Source organism: Zosterops lateralis (genome assembly GCF_965231275.1).
Source record: "Zosterops lateralis genome assembly, chromosome: 2".
NCBI classification, from domain to species: Eukaryota; Metazoa; Chordata; class Aves; order Passeriformes; family Zosteropidae; genus Zosterops; species Zosterops lateralis.
The window spans coordinates 21,101,134-21,121,178 of record NC_139763.1 but is presented as its reverse complement, the minus strand read 5'-3'; the positions used below and the strand labels follow the sequence as shown (position 1 = coordinate 21,121,178).

The 20,045-nt window shown below is 37.5% G+C and overlaps 1 protein-coding gene across 2 annotated transcripts in view; it reads left to right on the top strand.

Annotated features, from left to right (window-relative positions):
* TBL1X (transducin beta like 1 X-linked) overlaps positions 1-20,045 on the top strand; it is a 192,352-nt gene that overhangs the window by 99,519 nt on the left and 72,788 nt on the right. For both annotated transcript variants that reach the window (XM_083854404.1, XM_083854403.1), the window contains exon 3: positions 4,575-4,682. The gene's annotated coding sequence lies outside the window, so the exon portion shown is untranslated. The remainder of the gene's footprint in view (positions 1-4,574; positions 4,683-20,045) is intronic.

Sequence of the window (20,045 nt, the reverse complement as noted above, 5' to 3'; positions counted from 1 at the left end):
GGTGACTTCTTCATTCATCAACTGCCCACAGGGGAGGTGGTGCCAGGGTTTTCCATGGTTTTGCTTCACCGAGATTGTGTCCAATGGAGGAGCTGAGAGATAAGGAGATCAATGAACATGTTTGCATAGGCTGACTTTTGTGTTTTCAAACACAGTGCAAATCCAAAGTCAAACCTTGTGTACCAGGTTAACAATTAGTAAAAACGAAAGATTTTTTTTTTAACTTTTATTTTTGGTTAGTATTTAAACTTGGTTACATTTCTTGATACATGGTTACATTTCTTGACTTAGCAGCCCAAGGCGTAGATTAGCAACAGCACCAATGCCAGCTAAATTAACACATTGAATAACTTCCCTATCCTTTGCTAAAGGGGTGAAATTTTTAAGCTTGCCCACTGTGACCTCAATGCAACCTTTAGGCCACAACTTGGTTTTATTTCCTTTTCTTCTTCCACTGTCCCTTTGCAAGAAGCCCGTGTTACTTGTGTGTCCAGAGTGAGGCTGCTGTTGCAGGGAGAGAGCTGAAAGCAAACAGCAGCTCCTGGGTTTTAGCTGAGGTGGGGAACTGCTTGGCTAACCCACTGAAATACCCCAGTAAGAAGGTTTTTCTGCCCAGAATGCTTATTGTCCATAGGGACAGGACTGTCAAGTAGTTAGTAACGTGAAGCACTGTATTTATTGCTCCATGCACACATTCAGAGGGCATCGTTTGTATTGACTGTCTTCAGTCATCTGACTGATGCCCCCAGTGACCCTTGTGAAGAGAGCTCCGCTCTCCTATGACTGAGTCCTTTCAGCTCATGGAGGACAGAGGATGCTTCCTAAATTAGAAGTCAGAGTGTTACTCCAGAGTGTAATCCGCCCGTCTCTGGAAGGATGGCAGTAGTTGTGTGACTCCACGTGGCCTGGACGCACACTCCCTCTCACTGTATGTGTGTAGATCTGCACATGTATTTGTTGACACCAGCAGCTCAGCATGCAGAGTGCTTGTCACCACCCAGTGCTTTAGTTACAAAACCAGACAATTGGTTTTGATCATAATGTATTTAATTTATGAAAAGGAAAGTATGACTACAATACTTAATCTCCCTTTCTCTGCATTGTAGACTTGGTCTATCTGTATGAACTAGAGTAACTTTGTAAAACTGCAGGGATATCATGTGTTTTCACCAAAATTCATCTTCTGGGAAAGTTTCACTAAAGCTTGGCATCAATAAATGGAGAATCTCTGCATTCTGTTTTGGATAGTTGCACTAATGGTTAGTCACAGGTGATGGAAAGCATGTGCTTTATTTCTCATTTGAATTTCTTGTCAGCTTCCAGATGCTGATTTGGTTTATGCAAACAGCTAGATTAACAAGCGAGTTGGTACTTAGTATAGTCTCCCAGTGAAAATACTTGGATGCTGTAATTAGGTCATCTGTCATCTGTCTTTCTTTTTTTTTTTTTTTTTTTTTTTTGGTAATAAACTATACCAGTGGAACTCTGCAGAGATTTCATATTAAAGTACTTTCTACACTATTCTAATCACTTTTGCAGCTGTATTCTGTGATCTCTGGTGATGGATTATTTTTCAATTTCTTTGGAAATTGCGAAGACCTTACCCTACTCTAAGTAATTATAGGTTGTAATGCTGGTATTACAAATTAAAGTTTAAAAAAACATATTTTTCTTTCCCTACTCTTTATTTCAAAGCTCATATTATTATTTACTTCTGTATGAAATTGGATTTGAAGAAACTCTTTTTGTTGTGTAAAACACTGTGGGTAGTAGGGCCATGTGATACCATATGATTATTGCAATCATCAATACCTGTATGCTGTCACCCAGCCATAAGGGAAATAATATTTAACTTTTAAGCATCTCTGACACTTATAGGTAATAAAATGATAGTAATAATGTTTTTTCACCTCTAATATGTCTTTTTCACTTTACTTTTTACTTTTTTAGTAGAGAGCTAGTATTTGCCAAAAAGTTGTCTTGCAAGGTAACCGAAGCTGGTCTTACAGCCTTTGTTACGAGTGCTGCCCGCCCTCCTGCCTCTGTAGCATTATGGCAAGGTGAATACCCTGTAAGTGTTCCTGTCACTGATAGAAACCACCAGTCATCCAATTTATAACATTTATAAACAGAACAAATGAAAACATGACCCAACCAGTTTATGAGTATAATTATGACAGAAAGCATTAATAGAATTTCTTCAATAACCCTGATTCATCCACAGTGCTACAGTAGGAGTATCTGGTATTCTACATTGTCCTTTAAACTGCATGAATCTTGCAGAAGGCTTCATTCCAGATGAGCCAGTTACTTCCCTGGTATTTGACATGAGAGCAACTTCAGTATGTGTTAGTTACTCTTGCATTGCATAATGTAAGGGTACTGAATAAAGATAGTTTTAGTATAATAATACTCTTAACAATTTTCCCATGAGACATGGGAAATCTCTAATTGTTGCTTGGATTTTTCAGATTTTATTTTTACACACAATTATGCTTCTTGAGTATATTGTATTTTGCATAAACATAATATGCTCCACAGGAAAAATGGGATGGGAGACAAGTTGTTGATGCTGCAATTCTGGCAGTGTTAAGTCCAGGCTGGATGAGGCTTTGAGCAGTTTGGTCTGGTGGGAGGTGTCCTTGCCCATGGCAGGAGGGTTGGAACGAGATAATCTTTAAGTCTCTTCAAACCCTAACTGGTCGATGATTATATAATTATAAAAATTATAAAATTTATTTATAAATTATTTTTTAAAAAAGAGATGAGATGGAGAGATGAGAACAGTCTACTCATGATGCCATCTGAGAATTAGACAGGCAATTAGATACATAGCCACATGGATGAAAATTTATATGCATTTAGTAGGCTAACTCAGAAAAACTGTGAATGTCCAGCTGATGTATTGCTAATAGTTTGTGATGCTTCAGTAGGCAAGTGCTGTCCCTTGTGTAGTCGTTCACCTCCAATTAGGATGGATGTAACTCTTTCTGAAGTCAGGAGGTGTATTTGGTTAGATGGTGTATTTATGTCACAGTGGGGTGAGAACATGTTGTAGTACTGCAGACTGAGAATTAGAACTGGATTTATGAAAGCTTTTCCTGATGTTGTGTTTAAATATGTTATCTATTAAATTGATTGTATCATAAAATGAAACTTAATGTATAGTTGTTATGGTTTAACTTCAGCGGGTTACTAAGTACCACAGAGCCACTCACTCCATCCCCCTACTCACTCCAGTGGGATGGGGAGGGAAATCAGAAAAAAGTAAAACCCATGTGTTGAAATGCAAAGAGTGTAGTAATGGAAATCAGTAAATAAATAGTAAGTAAATAATACAAAAAATAAAATATAATACTAATTATGATATTAAAGACAATAATGATTGAAAGAGCTGTAACAAACCAAGAGAGAAATAAAACCCAAAAAGGACAAGTGGTGCACAATACAATTGCTCACTGCTTGCTGAAGGATGCTCAGCCCAGCCCCAAGGAGTGAACAGCCCCTCCCAGCCAGCTCCCCCCAGTTCACATACTGGGTGTGACATTGTATGGCATGGATTGGCCAGACCATGACAGCTGTCCCAGCCACGCTCCCACCAGCTTCTTGTGCACCTGCTCATCTCTAACTCAGTGTGAGCACTGCTCACCAACAGCTAAAATATCACTGTGTTACTACCATTACTCTCATACTGAATCCAGTATACACCACTGTGTCAGCTGCTAGGAAGAAAATGAACTCTATCCCAGACAAAACCAGGACAATAGTTTTAAAAGCTGTCAGACATTTGTGTGGAAGAGGATAATTAATTTTAAAAGTCTCCAGTGACTATCTCATTTCACTTTACAGCTTTTAATTATTATATTACGTAGACAAAAATCGACCAATAAGACTTAAGGCTTGAAACGGAAGAATAAGAAATTAGTCAATATACGTGGTGCTCATATGGCAAAGACAATAAGAAATAAGGCTTTACTAATCATGCTTGTTGGCAGGCTTGGAAAATCTCCACATAGGTTTATTATTGCAAATTAATTCCAGGCTGTCTTTCGTGTTTGATCTTCATAAAGGGTTGCCTTCAGCCTTGCCCCAAAAACATTCAAGAAGGTGACTTCTTTTGCCTACTTGTTTCTTGCACAGAAGAGATGCTCAGTCAGTTTCCCACTGAAGGCTTTGTGAGGGAACACTTTTGTGTGCCACTGTTCCGAGGCAGTGTGCTGCCATTTCAGTCCTGTGCTCAGCAGTGGTTCTGGGTGAATTGTTTGCTGTTGTTATACTTGACCAGAGAGGCTGGAAACTGTTGAGTCAAACTCATGGTATATTAGCATCCTTCCAAGTTCCTGAAAAAGTGCATGGTTTTGCAAAGTGCTCAAATGCTGTGTGTCACTGGGGGTTGCCCTCACCTCTCTAATTCTTTTGGTGATGGATGTTGGGTTTTTTCCCCTTAGAGTTTAACTAAAGCTCCTAATCTGGGAGCTCAGACCTTGGTGAACGCCGAAAGCAAAAGGAGTCAAGTGCTTGTGTTTTGAGGTGATGGACACTGGTTTGATGTGTACCTCTGTCTCTCATTGCAGCCTCCTCAGCTGTCAGATGCAGTGATCTCCATGGTAACTCAAACCCCCAGACTCTTGACAGCAGCCTGCGAGGAGCAGCATTCAGCAGCTCAAGGGTCTCACGACCAGGTAAGCCAAAAGGAATCGCCAATAAGAGCTCACCTCCCGTGTGCCGCTCCCTGTCCTGTCAGGTTTTTCCTTGGTGAAGTCACCTAGGCAGTCAGGTCCTGTGCACATACATGATGATGGACTCCTACCTGTGTTGTCACTTAAGGTTGTGGCAGTCCAACTCTCTTGAACAGAGGCATTTAACAAATATGCATTTGTTCAGGGTTGATTTTTAAGATACAGATTGAAGTAGCAAAATAAAGAAGTACTGTACAATTCTGAAAGTGACTTTGGTCTTAAGTAATTGCTGTGGTAGGAAAGAACCCCAAAACATGTCAGCAATAAGATCTGTCTTGCTACTGTACCTACAGCACCATCAATACTGCCTGAGCTTTAACTTTATGCCTGTGGTATCTTATTCTCCTGCCGTAGATCAGAGACAGCTTCTGTGTTCATGTAACACTCATTGGTTCTCTGCAGCGTTTTCAAATTGCTGCTGTGCTCTTTCCACATGAGTTTCTGTGCTAATAGCAGCGTGTGGGGCGTTCTGGTTAATGTCTTAAGAAGGTACAGAATTCTTCCTTTTTTTGGTGAATAGTAGAGAAAGACCAAGATCTTTGCTATTTTGGGAAAACAGTGCAGGGGCTTTATGGCTATATTGACTGTTCCAGTGCCACTAATGCTATGGACAAAGGTAGTATCTCTGGTCTTATGCACTTAGATGTCTGGGAAGTTTATTACTCCCTTTTGTTGTCAGGCTTCACTGTCATTTGTATTGAGTTGTTTCTATGTCATTAAGATTGTATGTAATTTGTAAGCCCATTGCTTCTGTGCACTGTTTTCTGAGTATTACCTGCATTGTTTCTTGCTTGCTAAGTCCACTTGGCTATAATACACTGTCCCCATCATACAAAGAAATCCATATTATTCTGGATAACAATTCTGCTACATTTACTGACCAGTTTGACAATTTTTGTGCCATTATTGCTATCAAAAGTATTTACTTTTGTATCGTTGATGATACTCTTAGTGTTGAGTGAGTACTGGATGAATTTATTGGAGGAATGTAGAGACTTTTTCAATTATTTACTGTCAACAGCTACTTTTTCATATCTCTATCTTAATCACATTTGATGATGCTGATAATAATTTCTTATTCTGAGTTTTGTGTGGCTGTAAGGTAAGTGCCATTCGAAAGCCTGTGCGTTTCTTTTGTGGAATAAAGTCTGCTGACCAGAGTTTGTAACTTTATCAGATGATTAAATAAAATTCTCTTTTTTATTTAGCAAGTTTCTATAAAATAGTGTTGACTGGCATCAGTTTTTTTCATGTAATTTTCCAGTGAATTTATCCTTTATAAGTTTGGTGGTTATTTTGCCTGAGATTAGTAATGGCATAGAGCTCTATAATTACTGAGATCATACTGCTTACCATCCTCAACTGTTAGCAGAAAATGCTGTCAGTCTTACTGAATTTCTCTGGTGCTCCAAAATGTATTGAAAATTAGCATCATTGAAATGATCCTCTCACAAACACTTTAAAGACTCTTAAGCACAAATTATTTCAGTGTACTAATTTAAAGTTGTCTTTTAACATTTGTTTTGGTTACTAACAGCCTCCTTATCTCTAAAAATGCTCTTCTTCTACTTAGAAGAAAGTATATATTGCTTGTTGGGGTTTTTTAGTGTAGCATGTTTATATTCCTTTAAAACATGAATCCCAAGTTGGAGGCTTTGTGCTGTTTCAGTTAGCCAGATTTTCCTATTAGAATTAATTTCATTGGGTTTTCAAGTGTAATCTATACTTCAAGCTAATTACACCCTTCACCCAGAATGGGAATATGATTTTTTTGCCACAGGTTGCTTTTTTTGGGCTGTTTAATTATTACCTTTGGTCCTTGGTGGCAGTGGGGTAGGAAGAGCTCTCTATGTTTTTATCCTTGTGCTTTCTCCCAGGTGCAATTTTTTTCCCTAGTTTACTGGGCTAATGAACTTCCATGCTTGCTATTAACTAAACTGTTTCAAATACCAAAATAATAATTACACTCTGGGCCTGTGTATTCAATATCTATTCTAGCAATAAAATTTGGGAGTGCCTGATGAGTTACTACTGATCGCATGGATTTCTAGCTTACTTATCTCAGATGAATGTCCTTCACAGTTCTCCTCATGTTTCACAAATACATACTTAAAAGCAGATCATCCAGTTCTCTGACACAGTTTGATGGTTTGCTTTATCTCAAATTGCCAACAGAATATCCTACTGGGATCTGCTAGCATATTATCTATATGAATGCAAGATCTCAACGTCCTGAATTACCAGTAATTTTGAGGAATAACAATGCTAATAATGTAGAGTACCATCTTCTGTACCCTTTGGCTCTAAGTGGAGACGTCTCCAGCAGTTAAAATGATAACTATTGATAACTATTGTTGGTATGAAAGGTGTGACAATGGTATGTCAGCTTTATCAGAATCATGTGGGATATGTTGTATGAATGCACAGGGAAGGACAGTATTTTGACTAAAAAACCTTCCAAAAAAGCAAGATAAAGCAAAGAGATGAGGTGAAATTAGATGTCAAAAAATGAAAGGTTGGGGAAGTTCAGTTTAAAAAGGCGGAAAAGTAGGTGTACACACATGATATCTAGGGAGAAACAGGTCACCTTTTCCTAGTTTTATGTTTCTTGTATGAATTAGTTACTTTGAATTCAAGAACAAGATGGATAGGATGTAGTGGAAGGTACTTCAAATGTATCAGCATATCAACAGATTTCTGTTGTTCAAAGAGCTTGGAATAAGTGCAGTTTAGAAATGTCAAAAATGAAATGTGGTAGTGCAAGTTGTGACTTGCACTTGTGATGGTGCAGGTTGTGGTAGTGCAAGTTGGTAGAAGTGCAGAGGCACGGATTATTATTAAAAAATGTTCATTATTTTTGTAAAAGTTTCCAGAACAGTATTTTTTCAGAAGCATTCATTTGGTGTGATTGAGAAGAATGTTCTATTATCCATAAGTTAACACTAACATACTTTATTTTGAGGAAGTATGCATCTTCTTTTTTGCATAAGAACACTGCATTTTATACAAAGAAATTAAGAGAAACTATAAACAAAAAGTTTGCTTGCAAATGCTTGATTTGGAAAAGTACCATAATACCCCCATGCATACTGTTCCATAACAGCTTTTATAATTTTTTTACAGTTACTATTTTTTATTGATTTTCCCCTATTATTTAGAACTTTATAAGTGATATTGCATAGGGTACAGAGGCTTTCTGTATGTTAACTAAAGTTACTGTTGGTAAGTACACCTGATCCCACCAAATAATTTTATTAGTCAGTTAGATTTATGAACTAGAAAATCAAACTGCTTTTAAAGAATATCCTTTATAATTCTGAGGTTTAATTAATAAACTCTGTATTGATTTTGTTTTCTAATGTTGTTTTTCAAGTGTTGCCATCAAATAATATTGCAACCATGAGTGTGTGCATCAACTATTCATAGAGTGGTTGTTCTTAAAAGTCTAATGGCATCATAAATGTTCACTGAAAAATATTGTTAACTGTTGTAACAATATTTTTAAATAAGCATATTCTTGAATAATGTGAACATTCTTTAAATTTGCAACTGTTTCATGGCTGAAGTAGAGCTTTATTTGTATATTCTCTGGTATTTCTCTTCCTACTTGGTGAATAATGGTTAATTGAACTCCAATTTTATTAATGAAATAATAATTAGTACTTTCTGGGCTATCAACCAAGTCAGAAAAAAGTATATGTGGCTAGAACATTGGACCTATGTATTTTATATTGTGGTAGAGAATGAAACTACTGTTCCAGTCATGGCAACTTCTGAAATACTTGCTTTGAGCCTTTCTCTTACACAGTACAGTTTTAAATTACTGCTAGTGGAATAAAATTATTGTGCTGCTTTTTTTTTAAATCTTTTGTCCTTAAGTAAGGTTATCTTTAGCTAAGGTTTCAGGGAAGGTTTTCAATGATAGCAAAGAGTATGCTGGCATTCCAAAATGAGATGGCAAAATGCCTTATCCTTTGATTTTTAATCTAAGCTGGTGATTATTTAATGGCATAGCTCAGACCCTGTAGGACTGAACTGTGATAATCCCATCCTCTGCTATTTGAGTTGTAGAGCACGTTACGATACCACATTGACTGTGCCGGTCACTTGGAAGTGCTAATAAGAGATATGCAAAGTGGGAAAAGGCAATTTTTGTTGTAGTCATTAATAAGTATGTATTTAGTTCAGCTAGAGTGCCAGCTGGAGGGAAAGGTTCATACCTTCATGAGCAAACACTGTGCCACAAAGAGGGGGAAGTGGAGCTCTGCCTTGCCCAAAACTGCTCCTCTGAGTTTGCCCAGAAAGGACTTCAGTCACAGGTCAAGAGTGCTTTTTCATCCACCCAAAGTCTGCTTAACTTGTCTGGGCAGAACTGCAGAAATATACCCGGGTCAGTGAATTCAGCTTAGGCTGCAGCACTCTTGGGAAGCTCAGGTATTTATTTCTTTGGACAGGTACTGTGCACACACTGTTTGTAGCACATTCCAGAGACACAGTGCCTTCTGTGACCTGCCTGTAATGAGGAACTGTGGATGTGCAGAAAATCAGCTGCTTCCCAAACAGAGCCAGAAGAGTTTTCCTCTGAGGACAAATAGGATTTTCTGCTTTTTAAAGGTTGATTCAAACAAAGCTTTTATTTTAGACTGAATTATTTTACCATATCATGGTGTAGAAATGGAATTACTACAGGCAGTCTAGTTAAACATGCTCCTGAATAATTTGAATATCTCATTCAGTCATCCCGCACAGAAACAGGACAGGTAATATAATTGTTTTTTCAAGAAGTTGTTAATTAAGCCTTGAAGATGTACAGGATCTAAATATATTTCCATTTACATATTTGTATGACCTTGTTTCTATCTGGACTGCTTTGATTTAATGGAAGATGAATATAACTGATAGATAAACATACTGTTATATAGATGGTTCATACTAAAAAATTTGTGCCCAATATACAGATTAACATCAGTCAATTTCAGAAGAAATTCTGTCTTCAAACAGCCTGTGAACATTTCCACCTGGAATTTTACTGTCTAGTCTACACTCTAAATACTGTAAATGAAGAGAAATTAAAATTATTATTTTTTCTCAAAAGCTTACTTAATGTAGTGGTGGAAGTTAAGGTGTAGTTCTTTGATGTAAACTGGAGATATTTCAGGTATAATTAATCAAAATGGATTTGCAAACATGGTCGTCACTGAAACTGTGTTTTTACTTAGACACTGAGGTCACAGGTTCACACTTGGCTTTGTAGTCAAGGAGCTTGGTCCAAGCTTGGGTTTTTTTCACAAATGTGAATACAGTGATTAGTTAAGTTGTTGTAGTGGCATATTTGGAGAGTGAGTGATCACCACAGAAAAGGCTGAGGTGATTTAAGGTATCACAGAGCCCAGGCCTGAGCTGCAAAAGCAGAGCTCTCAAGTTCCCTGACTGTTGTAGTGCAAAGTCCATTCCCAGCCAGCTCTTGCTGAAGTCTCTTAAAATGACCAGGATGTTCTAACTTTAAAGAATGCAATGAGAGATCAGTCAGTCTGTAGCTCTGGTTCAGCTGCCAGGGACAGTAAACTCTCCAGGTAAGGAGCAGAGGCAAACAGCTGCACCACACCTGGTTTTACACTGGTGCCACCATTTCTGCAGTAGGTATCAAAATAGTCTTTTATGGACTTGCCCATAGCCTTTGAATAATCTCTGTTGTGTTCAGACCTTCACATGTGAGGTGTCATGTAGTGCTGTATCTTCTAATAAATGGTTCTGGAGATTAGCTTAATATGGATGGCACCTGCTCAGAAAATACTGGGAGAACGGGAAAGGCCCTCTCCCAAACATCTTCGTTGTAACAGAATGAAGTGGCTGTGTGATTTTTGTTATCTCTTAAATGGTTAACATTTTTTTATTGGTTGCTCTGTGAGCTACAATGTGATTTAGCTAGCATCCCAAATGTCTGTAACATGAATTGTGTTTATCGTCAACCTAAATCAGTTTAAATAAGCTTAGTTCAACTGATGCATGCACAAATTAATTTTCCCTTTTATCTAACCAGCTTGCAGTCCTAATAAACAGAGTAATCAATCATAGCTGCCTTCATCTATAGCATGATTGTATATCTCTGATCAAGGAAATGTAGAATAATTTCTCTCTAGTCCCTACTTAGTCCCCCCTATAATCAAGGTTTCTGGATATAATGATTAATCTTAATCATTTTTACATTCCTTGATAGAAAAAAAAATATTTCTTCTTTTTTTAGTTAGTATGTTTAAAGGATGATTACATTCAACATTTTAAAACTAATTTTAAAAATGTAAGGTATTTTTGTTTCTCTGCTGCACAGAAAAAAATGCCAGTCTGACTCAGAGAACTCTTTGTAAACACAGTGGCAATGATACCATGCTTTGAACAGTCTGTACTGTGTACTCATCCTTTTTAGAAATAGCTGGTTTGAGGCCACTGGCATCTTTCTTACTGATTGAAGTGAGTCCAGGACTCTGGCTAGACATTTTCTCTCTTCATTGAATTATGAAGTGCCAAGCAAAACCTGAGGTTTGCTTCATGTGAGATGCTAGGAAAACACCAAAACAATTAAAACTTCCCTTTAGGTCACTGGCCTTCAAATAATGCTTTAACTTTTATGCTGAACTATTTACACTATATATCAGGTGTCTTTAATCTTTTAATTTTATACATACATAGTGTATTGTACATTTAGTAACACTTTTGTCTAGATAGGCAATTATTAAAAATATATTAGATGTAAAACATGACATTTATTTATAGTCACATTTTACAGCTTGATAGTGCAATTTTGCCTTTGATAAGCAATTCTGCCTCTTGAAACTGCAAAATGCATCAAGGAAGAAGCCTTATGTTTTCAGTGCTTTATCTCAAAATGTATGTTTAGAATATGTCCCATTAAGCGCAGTTGATAATATTAGGAAAACAGCAGTCTGTATGAAGAAATATTCCTACCATAGTAGTCATTAGTAATTTCTGGACTGCTAGTTTAGAAATACTGTTTCAGGTCAAGGTACAGCAAGGAGTTGACATTGAGATCATTATGCAAAAATAATAATTCTTTTACTGGTACAGTGCACCTTTTTGAATAAACATTGTAATATGGGCTTAAACAATAGTGTATCTTCTTGTTCCTTATGTAATTCTATTCCATGACTACAGATATTAAATATCTTTGATCATTTATGGCTCAATAGTATGCTTCAAAATTTGACCTCAAATATAAATTAATCTCATGTTTAAAAATAAATTTCATTAGGTTTTAGAACAATAATCTCATTTTGCACTTCTAGTTTCATGCTTTTTTTTGCTTTTTTTCCCCCCCAAATTCTTTTTTCTAAGTCAAAAGTTCAGCTGTGTTAAAATATGGCTAAGTCTAAACTTTGGTATCTGAAATGACATGAGGTCTTTCCAGCCATGTTTTCAGAAAACATTGCCTCAAACATTTCCAGATAAATTATTTCATTCCAATATTTTGTTTATTTCCTTCTTTTAAAGAACTCTAGGTTTATGTCAAGCTATTAATTATAGCTGGATGACTCCATTTTAAACAATTTGAGTTGATAAATGTTGTTTAGTAGTAAACTGGAGAAGCTGTTTTTCTTTGTAATGTATGCATGCATTTGATTTCTTTCTAGAAACTGATAGGGCTTTGTAAATTATCTGCATAAGAGTAAGCTCAAATCTTTTCAATTTAACCTAATTAGATAATGTTTTGGAAGTCTGTTAATGTATACAGTCTTTGCAAGCTCAAAGAGTGAAAATTCTCCTCATTATGCACGTGTTTAAAATTATGCAAAGAGCATTAAAAGAAAGAAAAGTAACAAATACTATATCAGTTTTTAAAATAATCCTATGCCAGAGCAGCAAAAGTTAATGAAGCAAAGCTATTTGTGGTGCCATCAATGTGAAAATTGTGGTCTGAGGAATGATATCAGTAGATGCACTTGGGTCAGGGAGTTCAGTGAAAAGGCGGAGGGAATGGTCTGACAACCCTGGCTGGGAGGCCTAAGCCTGAGGATCCTCTGAATTTCTCTTCTCCATCGATGTTTGATTAGCTAGTGTGGCCACAATCAAAAAATGAGGGGAAAAAAGCCTTGGTATTAAGCCTGCTGTTACTGCCTATTACCAGTTTTGTATAAATACAAATTTGCCAACTGTTCTTCCTATTTGTTTTTCCTGTAAATTGACCACCTTTCTTTATATTAACTTTTTAAATCAAAATTGTGGTTTGGGAATTTGCAAAGTTTCCTTATACTCTCCAGAGTTCCCATTTATCTTGTGGATATTATTTCAATCCTTCCCCAAAGCTTTCCTGGTGCCATGTCTCTCAGAGCTCTCTTCTTGCTTCAGTCGTCTGTTCTGTGATCAGTGCATGCTCTTGCCTTGCATACAGCAGCTCGGATGAAGAGTATGTCAGCTTTGTTGGAGTCCAACCTCTTGGCACATGTTTTCTCTTTACTCTTAAGTTAGATTTGGATTAGGATTCCACAGGAGAGAGTGAGCATTAAGAACTCATTGTTAGGTAATGGTCTGCATCATTATATTATGTTTTGTGTTCCTAATATCTTGACACAAGAATATTGGAGACAAAATAGCGTTTGTATTGATTCAAACCATTGTTGCTATGCACCAGAAGAATTGTATGTACCTTTGAAAGAGAGAGCAAAATAGGAGTGGCCTTGTTTTTACAGGGATGGAGAAAATAAAATTTCTGGTACTGTGGAAAGTCTGTTACTCCTGGTGGATTTGTTGATGAAGTCTTTCAAGTGTATGGGTTTTGCTTTGGCTTTATCCCATTTGCTCGAGTTAACTACTAAAATCAGCCCCAGGGCTTGTTTACATAATTGTAAAAATGCTTTTCAGTGACTCTGGAGAGCGTTTACACAGCAGATTTTATTTATTGTGTGATTTCTTAGTGTTCTGGAAACTTGCACCATTCTCTTTATTGAACTTCTTTTCTTGTCTTGAGAAGATACCACCAGAAGGTTAAAATGGGTGGTTTTCCTAAAAGCCTTGCAAATAGAGCAGCTCTCAGTCTCCTATGGAGATGTCCCCTTGGAAGGCAGGTGCAGAGCTCTTTGCCACAGTCAGACGTGATCGCACTGCTCTAAATTAAATCTACCCGGGATGGTGAGCAGGGTGAGCTAATCACATCACTTGCACCATTTGATCTGCTCCCACTGCCTTTCATTATCAAAGCTCATTTAAACTGCTTTAAACTAGAACTGAACTGATAAAACAGATAAATTCATACATCTGTGATCACGTCTTCCTGCTCTTGTTCTTTGTATTATCTGAGCCTAAAAACTGGGCATAAACCAGCCTAAAACCAATGACAATTTATCGTATACTGTACCTTGTTCTATTAATTTAGCCACTCTCAGTTTTGTTTTGAACGATGCAGAATACCTTTTTAATTACCATGTAGAATTTTTAACTAACATAGCAGATGTAAATTAACATTCTGGCCTTAGAGTTACCTCATTTCCTTATGGGTAATAGCGCAATATATAAGAAGTTGTTGGGGAATTGCTTTAAAAGCACTGTTACTTTTTTCCCATAGTAATTAAACACTTGAAAACAACAGTCATTTCCTGTGGATAGTGTATAATCTCTACATAATTAATAGGCTTTTCAGCACAGTATTGGAAAAAAACCAGTCAATATTATGTTCCCCTATCCCCAGTTGTATTACACCAGATCAGTACAGTGAATGGTAACTAAACAGATCTGGAAGCAGAAAAGAACTGAGCTATTAGGAGAATTCTTATGAACCTCTGTCTTCCCCTGCACATTTGGAAAGGTGTCATTTTTAGTTTTGGTTTACTCATCAATGATATTCAATTGTCAATAATCCATTCTCAGGATTGAATTGTGTTGTGTCTGTGCCATCTGCAATACCTTTGATCTGGCAGCTGTGGAAATCAGGTGACTGAAGGTGAAGTAGTCACTGGGACTTGATTTCTGATCAGTTTTGCAGGTATTTTTAATGCTTTTTCATCTGATTAGTAAATCACTACTTAAATTGGGCCCACCAAGGTGAAACAGAGGTAAAATGATGAGGTCAAGACTTAAAGCAAGATGTGGTTACTGTATGTAGTACAGATAGGACTGGATTTTGCAGAAGCCTGGGGCTTGGGAAAGGGTTGGCAGGGTGCCTCTTTTTTCCAAGTGAAATTACTTATCTCTTGGAGCTAGCAGGACAGTTGAAGTATTTCTGAATACATAAAGAATTGGGAGGAAGTTGCAAAAAGTTTTCTGTGTGCTGTGCTTAATGGTGAGCTATCTTTTGAAAGATTTTAATTGAATGTTGAGTATATTGAAACAAACTTACTCCCGTCATGTTAAAGGGTATTTGATTACATTAAAGGCTAAATTATGGCTTTGAATTTGCATACAGATTTTGGAAAGTAACAGCATAGCTTCCAGCTGAGATATCTGTCATATATTAGTATCTTCCCCAAATACTGGTGCTAGTGCACATCATAACAAGGGAGTGTTTGCTGCATTTTTGACTATTAGGCATAGTCCATGCTGATAAAAGACAGATCTATCTCACCTTCCCTGTGAAACAGACAAATGGTTGAGTAAGTTTTGGTCAGATACAGCTGTTCGTATCTATGGCAACAAAACTACAAAAAGGGGTATTGAAGCATTATCCCTGCAAATTAGAGTTAATTTCACTTTGACACAACTTCTTATTAGCAGTAATATGCAAGAGAAAAACCTGCAGCAGGTTGACCTTTGGTTTCCTGAAGTCCATTTTTTCCCCACTGACTATGGCAGTAATACAGTGAAGAGCAACATAAAATCCCAAGTCTGTAATACCATTTGTTCAAAAGGCTTTGCAGGCCATACAGCAAGAAGGGCAAAACCTGGCCAGCGAGGCCACAGTGCTGTATTAAATCTGCCCAGCCATGGCTGAGCTCCCCCTGTAGAGTTCTACCATTCCGTAAGTGTCCTGCATCCTCCTGGGGTCACCTGCCTGTGGTGACAGCTGGGACTCTCCAGGCTTCCAGCCCCTGGCTGTCAGGCTCCACAGGGGTTTCAGCAAGGAACAAATTACAAGGCATATGAATACCATTATTCTGCACTTGGACTTCATGATCCTAAAGGTCTTTTCCAGCCTAAATGATTATTTTATTTCATGTACTGCTTTTAGCTCCAGATCTTGTATTGCATATATTACCTGTAAAAATTGAGTATGAATTTTTGTGTATTTTTTTATGCTACAAATATTTCCAGATTGAACCATGCACTCTTTCAATGGTAGCGGTAAAAAGTGACTGCAGGTCACTTCTTAAGTGACAGTAGGCAGATGATAGTGATTATCATATCTTTTCCTTTTTTCTCTTTTTTTCTTTCATTTTTTGTCAGTTATCTAATTAATGCTGCTTGGGTTAGAGGAAGTCAGGTATTGATTTCAGCAGATACTGTAAATGTTCCCAAGTTTAGTCAGCTGTGTTTTGGAAATAGAAAACTGCAAATTTTCAGCCACCCCTGTGTAAAGATAACCTTCATTCTGAATACCCCCAAAGCTAAGGAGAAATAATGAAGTTTTAAAAGCATGACAAAGAAATGAGAAAAGGTAAAAATAATTGTGGGATGTGACATAAGAAAGAGTGAGCTTAGAAAGTGGATAAACCCATTTTTTTGTGTGCTTACGTAGCTCCCTGCATCCCTCCTCTTTGTCCTTGTAAACTATGCCTTCCTTACAGCTGAAAGCAGTGAGGTTCTCTCAGTACCCCAGGATCACTGTCATGCCCCTGCTTCACTTGAGAGCCATAACGTCTCGACTTTAATAACTCCAGTGGGTTTAGTCAAGAGCTTTAATAAATGTTATTTGGGAAAGAGGCTTTGGCTTTACATCTCTTGTCAGAGGGACTTGCCATACTGTGCAGCAGTTAAAAAATAACTACTAATACCAGCAGTGAAAACAAGGAGAGTAAAAAAGTCAAGAATGTTTGTTTCTGCAGTTGTTGGAAAATGGATCATACTTTCAGCACTTCATTCTCATCTACTGTGGCAGCGCTTCTGCTCTTATTTCATTGCTTTTCTGGAAAATGAGCAGAGGGAATATGGAGATAAGCAATTGTAAAGGGAATTTTTGGTTGTCTAAGCACATGCAAAAATTAGATTTCCCCTCCCCTGCTTCTGGCTATCTGCCAATTAATAATTTGAATTAACAGGATCTGGAAGGTTGGGAGTGTGACGAAATTCAATCAACCTTGAATTCAAAGTCAAGGCTGATTTTTTTTATTGTGAAGATGAAGTGTCTTGAAGAGAATTCTGAAAGTGAAGATAGGTGTAGTTTATATCTTTTGATAAGGCTTTCTTTATAATTTTAGGATTTTGTTTCATTTTTTTCTATGTATTTTGTCCAGCTAATTACCACAAAACACTGATGAGATGAATAAATCCTAGGCGAACTATTTACAGTGAGATCTAAGTAAAAAGATTAAGTTGTATTTCACAAGGTTGCAGAGTTGGAATTGAGAATCAAATGTAATCTTTGGGAATTGCTTTTCAGCCTAAACTGTGTAGCTTTTCTCATTATTTTGAATTACAGAACACACTTCATAAGGACAATATGAAAGAAATTTGAAATATTTTCTCTTAATTTTGATGCTCAAATGACAGTCTTATTTGCAATCTTCAGTGCTGCAGATGTTTTTCTTTCTCTTAGCACAAAAATGGCTTAGAAAGAGTGCAAGACCAAACATATAACTTGGTGCAAAGGATGACATCTCTGGATAAGACTGTTTTTCTGTATTTTGTTGTATTCCAAGCTTTTAAGGCAAGATGAACTGTGTAGGACATGAAAACAAATTTGTTTCTTTTCAACACATTTTTAAGCTCGTATAAATAGACTTTAACAAGTAATTGCTCTCTGGATTTACTGTGAATTTCATTTACTGCCCAACTCACTTGTGTGGTCAAACTACATTGTTTAAGGTGATAGCTTAAGAGTGATTGTAAAACCCCTGTGAATTTTTTTTTTCTAAAAAAGAATTTCTCTTTACATAAGTACAGAAAAATATTTTAGTGCATATAGATCTCTTTCTATATCATTCAATTTTTTTCTTTAATTATTAGATACAACTTACACCTGCATTGCTGCTTGTGCACCATATTCACACTTGAGCAGAGACATTTTCAGTGGCAAGAGCAGTGCTGTAGTGGACAGAGCCATGGCAGGAGGCCTCGGGACTGCCAGATGACACCTGCCTGTCATCTTTCACTCACCTGAGCCAGCTTACCTAGGGCTGACTGAAGCTGATGGAGCACACTTCTCCAGATGTAAATCAAGGTTACAAAACAAATCTGCAGTTGAACCAGACTTCAGAATCAGACATCCCAATTTTTATCCATTTGTTTTGTTCATTGGTGCTGTTTACAGCAAGGTAGCACCTTCTGTAGTGCTCAGACTTAACAGCTGAGGAGGGGCACCAGGGGCCCCTGGGGATGCCAGTCCCCAGCCAGAATGGACTGAAGGCTTGTCACAACTTCTCATCCTGGAACAACCTGCTTCCACACACCAGCATCCATCCCTGCCCAAAAGAGGTCAGAGCTGAGGAGAAGGAGCAAAGTTGGGCAGTGAGACCCACATCTCCTACCAAGTTGCAAGCCAGAGTGAGCACATACCTGGGGACCTCATTCTGCCGTCAGCCCTGGTCTCTAGCTAAGCCAACCAAACTAAATTGTGTCTGTTTTTCCAGTAATAGTTTACAGGTACAGTTCTGCTATCCAAGAGTGGCATTTTGTCTTTTAGTATGTTATGGGGCATTTATTTTCTTGGTTGTGAAGTCAGAGAGATTAATGTGTGACTGTATCAAGAACCAGATATGCTTAAAACTGTGGAGAGTTTTGAACACAGTAAAGAAAAATGTCAGTTCTCTGTCAAAGTATAGACCAAGGAGTTTAATACTAGAAGATGTAATTTGGACTTCAGACAAAGCAGTTTTCCCATGAGTCCCTAATAGAGACAGAAAACAATATCCTCTAGTGAATTTTACTACAGCACTGTACTAAAATTATAAAGTTCTTCCAACTGAGAGAAGAAAGGCATGTTGCATTTTTTTTGTGTGTGTCCAATGGCTTTTTGCGTACTGTCACTTTTTTGCTATATTTGCAGCTCCATAAAATGTTTCTCATCTTCTGTATATAAAAGTATTTGAAACCAGCATGCCATTCATCATCATCAACAGCAGCAACCTCTCTTTAAGTTGCTATAAGTTGATGTAACATCCAGAACAGGAGCAGAATATGAAAACCAGTCTAGCAAGTTCCTGGAATAGCTGTTGTACAGGTTATTTGCTGCCTTAGTTACAAGTCCAAGTCCTCAGGCATTTTCTGTCATGTGTCAGTATCCCTTGTTGATGTGTAGTTTGGTTTCACTTACGGCCTGGAGCTACACAGTAATGAGGCAAACAGGGCAGTTGAAGCACCAAGGGCACCTCAGGTTCTTTCCCAATCTGATATTCTCAGGTAGATAAACTCTTTACTTCTGTACCATGGGCTTCACCTTCTCTGTGGTCTCACACACTACAGTGGTGCTTTGCTATACTTCACAGTGGACGGAGCCCTCAGAGGTTACGAGCACCTTGGCAGTGCCAAAATTGGTTTTATCAGATCTGTTAACACCATGTATGTCCACTTCTGTGAATTGTTGTACAGGTGGTCAGTTACCCATTTTGCTAAGCAGCAATCTGTCCAAATAACTGGTTATCCACAAAAAGGAATGTAATTCATGGTTTGTGTTGGATTTCCTAGGGGTATTTGATTATTGTTTCAGTCAGGTGGTTTTAATAACACTGAGGTCAAATATTTGTGTGTGGACTATTTTCTTACTACTTCCAAGACTTTGTGAAGGCAGCCTCAAGGGAATTTTTTTGGAAGAGTTTTTTGGAAGAGTTTGGAAGATGCTGATTGTCAATAGTATCTCCAATATAATTTCAGAAATGGGTGATAATGGCTGAGTGTTTGCTGTCGAAATAGAGCTGGGACCATAAGTATTATTCAATTCCTGAATGCAAATGCCTTGTCATATTTCCCTTTGGAAGCAGCAGATAACTAGACTGAACTGAAACTGAAGACAGTGTGCTTTTTATGACACAAATTGAACTCCTGCCAATGACAAATTTCAAGGTACATTGTGAAAATGAAACGATGCAGTGCTAGCTGAAGTGCATGACATAACTATGAATAGATGTACCCATGTGTATGACACAGCTCCTACCTTTCTGTACTTGGAGAAAACAGTTTCACATGCACCAAGGTCGACAGAGTGGTTGT